At 41.8% G+C, this 5,956-nt stretch overlaps 1 long non-coding RNA gene across 3 annotated transcripts in view; it reads right to left on the bottom strand.

Moving 5' to 3' along the window:
- LOC115292286 overlaps positions 1 to 5,488 on the bottom strand; it is a 49,127-nt gene extending 43,639 nt beyond the window's left edge. The window contains exons 1-2 of one of the 3 annotated variants that reach the window (XR_003908900.1): positions 5,008 to 5,488; positions 543 to 578 (exon numbers count right to left, since the gene is read on the bottom strand). This is a non-coding gene — a long non-coding RNA (uncharacterized LOC115292286). The remainder of the gene's footprint in view (positions 1 to 542; positions 579 to 5,007) is intronic. The other 2 variants (XR_003908901.1, XR_003908902.1) reach the window with 2 other exon arrangements.
- Between the last annotated feature and the right edge of the window lie 468 nt (positions 5,489 to 5,956).

Raw genomic sequence — 5,956 nt, 5'->3', positions numbered from 1 at the left:
AGATGTGGAGGAACTTGGTGGGGGAAAAACACTGAGTCCATTCCTAGGTTTGTTGGGTTTGGGGTGCTTATAGGGTATTCAGGTAAAGAGGTCTAGGCACAAAGCTGGAGGTGTCTGCAAAGTTCTTATGATCAATGGGCCCACCTAATGAGCTCCAGACAACATGGTAGATATTTTCAATGCTGGACCTGCAGACAACTAAGAGTAGGGTTGCCTTTTATAGAATGCCACCTCCTTTAAGTCTGCTAGACTTCAGATACAGGGGTGCCCACCCCCTAAATAATAATCACAGCATCTAGCCCTTCTAGTAAGTCCTTTGGGATAAACCCAATTTTATCTGGTGGCGCTCTCCTGGTGGCATCTCCTCCCCGCTCCCCTCATTATGTATTCTTCACAATCAGTGGTTCTCACCCTTGACTCTGCATTTGCCACATCTGGAAAATTTCATGAGGATTAAGTGGGATAATTAAACATTTTCCAGTAGATGGTAGATGTTGGTCACAGTCTTCTTTCGGTCTGAAAGGTGAGATGTAGACCCTTACCTTTTTCTTCCTCTCCTGGACCAGAAAGTATCCAGTCTGTGAAAGGGTTTTGTGAAATGCAAAGCTTTATTCAAATGTAAATTATAACCTTTAGCTTCAGGAGAAGTCAAACTTTTTTTTTTTTTTTTTTTTTTTACTATGGAAAACATCAAACTGTATAAAAGTAAAGAGAATAATATAATATCCCCTTGTTACAGAACCATCACTCGGCTTTAGAAAAATCAATTCATGACCAGTCCTATTTTATTTATATTCTCACTCACTACCACCTCACTGGATTATTTTTATCATATAATTTATAAATATTTCAGCATGTATCTCTATAAGATAAAGAATCCTTTTTTAAAGCCATAATACTATTATCACACTTAAAAAATTATCAACAATTGCTGTCTTTCAAATATCCACTCAGTATTCACATTTTCTGTCTTGCTTTTTCTATAAGTCTGTTTCTTCAAATTAGGATCTAAATAAAGCCCAATTGCCTCAAGTAGTAGATCTCCTCCATCTCTTTTTACATATAGATTCTGTCTCCATTTTCCCCCCTTATAATTCCTTTATTGAAGAAACCAGATCATTTGTCTTGTAGAGTTTCCTTTAGTCTAGATTTTACTGGTTATATCCTCCTCACTTTAAAAGCAATTTTTTTGTAGAAGTTTTAGACTTACAGAAAAAGTTATGAAAATAGTATAGAGAATTCCCATACAGTCCACCTAGTTTCCCCATTATTAAATATGTTACATTAGCATTATATATCTGTTACAATAATGGACTAATATCAATACATTTTTTTTAATGTGTATTCATTTATTTTGAGAGAGTGTGTGCGCAAGGGACAGAGAGAGGGAGAGAGAGAGAACCCCACGCAGGCTCCTTGCTGTCAGCACAGAGCCCAACGTGGGGCCAATCTCATAAACCATAAGATCATGACCTGAGCCAAAATCAACAGCCCATGCTCAACTGACTGAGCCACCCAGACCCAGGTGCCTCTCAATACATTATTACTAACCAAAGTCCATACTTTATTCAGATTTCCTCAGCTTTTATCTAATGTCCTTTTTCTGGTCCAGGATCCTATCCAGGATACCACTTTATTACAATTAGTCATCATGAATCCTGAAAGCCCCCTTTGTGGTGACAGTTTCTCAGACTTTCCTCATATTCAATGACAACAGTTTTTGGGCCATGCTGGGCAGGTATTTGTAGAATATCCCTCCACCTGGCTTTAAATGCTTTTCTCATAATTAGACCAGGGTTATGTCATTTTGGGAGGAAGACAACTAAAAATAAGTACTCTGTTCTTCACATCATATCAGGGGTGTATACCATCAACATGACTTATTGCTGATGTTGACTTTGATCACCTGGCTAAAGTAATGTTTGTCAGGTTGCTCCTCAGAGTTACCAAATTGCTCCCCAACCCCCTTGCCCTACTGTCCTCTTTGGAAGGAAGTCATTATTCACAAACCAAACGTAAGGAATGGGCATTTGTGCCTCACCTTCTGGAAGACAGAGTATCTCTATAAATTATTTCAAATTCTTCTGCAAGGGAACTTTGTCTCTTTCTACTCATTTATTTACTTGCACATTTTTTTTAAAGTAAACTATACATTCAACATGAGGCTTGAATTCAGGACCCTGAGATCAACAGTTGCATGCTACACCAGCTGAGCCAGACAGGTGCCCCTAATTATGCATTATTTACATCAGATAGCTAGATATTAGTTTACAATTTGGATTATAATCCAATACTACTTTATTTTGTTGCTCAAACTGTTTTGGCATTGGCCATTGAGAACTCTGTTGGTTCCTGTGTCCCTGTTGCTTTGACATACTCCATCGATGTTTTTTCTTTTCATAAAAAAAAAAAAAAAAAATTCTGGCATCACAATATTCTCCAAGTCTATCATGTACCTATCAGGTGTATTTCTTGTCCCAGTGCTAGAATCAGCCATTTTTCAAGGAGTCCTGGTTCCTTTATTAGAAAATGATACTGGAAGGGCACCTGGGTGGCTTAGTTAAGTGACTGACTTCAGCTCAGGTCATGATCTTGCAGTTCAGGAGTTTGAGCCCTGCATCAGGCTCTCTGCTGTTTGCACAGACTTTGCTTCAGATCCTCTGTCTCCCTCCCTTTCTGCCCCTTCCCTGTGTGCTGCTCTTGCTTCCTCGCAAAAATAAACATTAAAAAAAAAAAAAAGGGCCCCTGGGTGGCTCAGTCGGTTAAGCATCTGACTTTTGGTTTCGGCTCTCTCCTATCTCTGTTCCTCACCCATATGTGTGCTCTCTCTGTCAAGATACATAAACAAACTTTAAAAAAAAATTTTTTTAATGTTTTTATTTATTTTTGAGACAGCATGAGAGGGGGAGGGGCAGAGAGAGAAGGGGAGACAGAACCAGAAGCAGGCTCCAGGCTCTGAGCTAGCTGTCAGCACAGAGCCTTACACGGGGCTCAAACCCACGAACGTGAGATCTGACCTGAGCCGAAGTCGGAGGCTTAACCGACTGAGCCACCCAGGCGCCCCCCCAAAATTTTTTTTAATTAGAAAAGAAAATGGTACTTGAAATCAAGCTCTGGGCACCAGGCATGGGCATGCTTTGTGCTACTGGGGTACCAGTGCTTCTCCTCCCTCTCAGCTGACAGAGTGAGGAATCTGTGTACTAACCCTCGTGTGTACACGTATCTGTAACTATTTCTATATGGAATCATCTGTACCTAGGTTAAGCTAAACACAAATTCATGCTGATCTCTCCAGCTCTAATACACGACCACATGGATCTTCCTGTTTTCTTCCTGAAATTTAAAAAAGATGTTCTTTTGTATTTCTTATAAAACTGTAGTTAGATCCAGATTCAAATTCAGTTTTTTTGGTAGGAATATCTTATAGTAGGTGGTGTGTTCTTCCATTGTGAGGCACATAAGATCTGACTTTCTTTTAGTGATGTTAGCAGTCACTGATGATCATTTCTTACTATTACTTAAATTTTAAAAATAGTAAAATTAAATTGCCTTTTTAAAAAATTTTTTTAATGTTTTGTTTATTTTTGATACAGGGAGAGACAGAGCATGAGAGGGGGGAGGGGCAGAGAGAGCGGGAGACACAGAATCTGAAGCAGGCTCCAGGCTCTGAGCTAGCTGTCAGCACAGAGCCTGATGCAGGGCTCGAACCCACGAACGTGAGATCTGACCTGAGCCGAAGTCGGAGGCTTAACCGACTGAGCCACCCAGGAACCTCTAAATTGCCTCTTTTTCTTTGATTAACTAGAACACCCTACCTACACTTCCCCTTGTCAACAATTTGCAAGTCCTGAGGCGCAGCCTATGCAAAAGCAGACAGGATAAAAGCTGCGTTTCCTCCTCTCCCTCCTCCTCAGTATCAGTATTAGTATTATTTTAGGATTTGAATACTAGTTATTGAATTAATGGACTATCTGAGTCTCCCAAAATGTCTCAGTTCTCTGTAATTTAGGGTGTCTGTAAATTTTCTACAGCCCTTTTAAGCCAAAATAAATAGTTCACAATGTCATTTGCTAAATGGTTAGGCCCAAACATGCTCATAAGTGTTATAGCCTAACAACGCGGCACCTGTCAACATCTAACACCTCAAACCCTCATTCCCTCTTCCACACTGATATGCTCATCTCCTACTTGCTTCTCATCACAACTGCCCAAAACCCAGCTTCACAAAGATAGGACGCCTATCAAAAGGGATGTAGCCATCTAATACTGGATCTAATCATTGAATCGAAGCTAGTAGTGTCTTGATGTCTGAAAGAGACGGCTAGGTTTTCAGGAAATTTAAGATATCTCGCTGTGCCCCTGGAAGTCGGTATGGTGCACTGCTTGGGAACCTCAAACTTCACTTAAAATAAGTAATAAAGGTATTTATTAAATGTCAGAATTTTGTTTTTAAATTTTTAGTATTGAAGTATGGCAGGCATGCCAGGTTCTCTCAGTCCCAGGTGTACAGCAGAGATCTGACATGACTCAGTGCTCCCCATGGTAAGTGCAGTCACCATCCGTCACCATCCATGCTACTATAACACCTTGTCTATCTTCCCTGTGCTGTACTTGTCATCTCCATGACTCATTTATTTTATAACCACAAGTTTTGTACTTCTAAATCCTATTTTGCCTATCCCTCCCACCCCTTACCCCCCCATTATTTTTCAAATGAATCCATTCTTTAGCATCTTCTGAGGCTGACCACTGATTTATTTTACGAACTTGGCGTAGCTCTTGAGGGACATAGCATTGCTCTCAGTTATCCATCTCCAGCCCTGACTCCTGGACAATGTGTCTCCAGAGTGTGGAATGGGGAAAGGGGCTGGAGGCTGGGCTCACCGGCAGAAGCAGGGAGCAGTTCAGATGGGGATGACAAGGTTGGGGGGACTTGAGAACTTCCATATTCATTCATTCTGAGAAAGCTCTGGTCTCTAAAGTCACTAGTTCTTATATAGCTGTTACCTTGGCTTCACAGAGTTTTCCACATTGCCTTAGATGAAGCTGAGTCCATCTTTAAATGCCTCCTCAAGCAACCAGGAAAGAAAAAAAGCCTGAAGCTCTAAAAAGGGCACATCTGACCCTAAATCCATCAAGGAAGCTCATGTAGGAGAAAAAGCAAGTCAACTTTGGAAAGTTAGGCGTTAAGAGGGCACGAGTTGCTTAGTTGTTACCTGAAACAAATTTTAAAATCACCACCAGAGTTTCTGATTGAGCTGGTCTTGGGGGCCTGCCTGGAATTGGCAGTTTTCATGAGCTTTTTGCGAGATGATTCTAATGTTCAACAGGGGCCATTTCCAACTCCCCTAGAATTCCAACAGGCCAGTCAATTGTGACACACCTACAGTCTCATCACCTGGATTCCATTGCCTGATGCTAGTAAATAACGTCTCTGCCGTGTCAATCAGAAGACTAAGCTAGGAAAGGTGATGTCAGGGCGCTCCCTCCCCGCTCCAATGCTGAGGCCTGATGTTGGCTGAGTTCCCACCCACAAGTCTTTAATATAAGACACATCATTCTGCCTCAATCCTCGACTCCAAGGATGGCTGCATTAACTTTGTGCTGGGCACTGTGCTGGACCCTTTTTCCCCGAAGCGAGTCACCGAGAATGGAATCCGCGAACACATATGGAGCTGGTCAATGGGTTTATCCAGTTCGACGAACGGCCCCTCCCGAGGAGCTGGAGGTCCTCGGAAGAGAGAGCCAGAAAGAGCACCCCGTGGAGCAAAACCTCAGGGTTTCTATAGGCCAGAGTAACCAATCACAATCTTACAGCATGTGGTGGTGGCTAATTATACTGTAAGACACCGCCGGGCAGCAGCTGGAGGACTTTCACCTGTCAACTTGGCCTTCTCCAGGTGGGGTTAACAGAATCCCAAGAAACAGGTTGATCGAGTTACATTCCTAGGGTTAC

This window comes from Suricata suricatta, chromosome 5, assembly GCF_006229205.1.
Source record: "Suricata suricatta isolate VVHF042 chromosome 5, meerkat_22Aug2017_6uvM2_HiC, whole genome shotgun sequence".
NCBI classification, from domain to species: domain Eukaryota; kingdom Metazoa; phylum Chordata; class Mammalia; order Carnivora; family Herpestidae; genus Suricata; species Suricata suricatta.
Note: the sequence above shows the minus strand (reverse complement) of the source record. Positions and strands in the feature narration are given on the sequence as shown.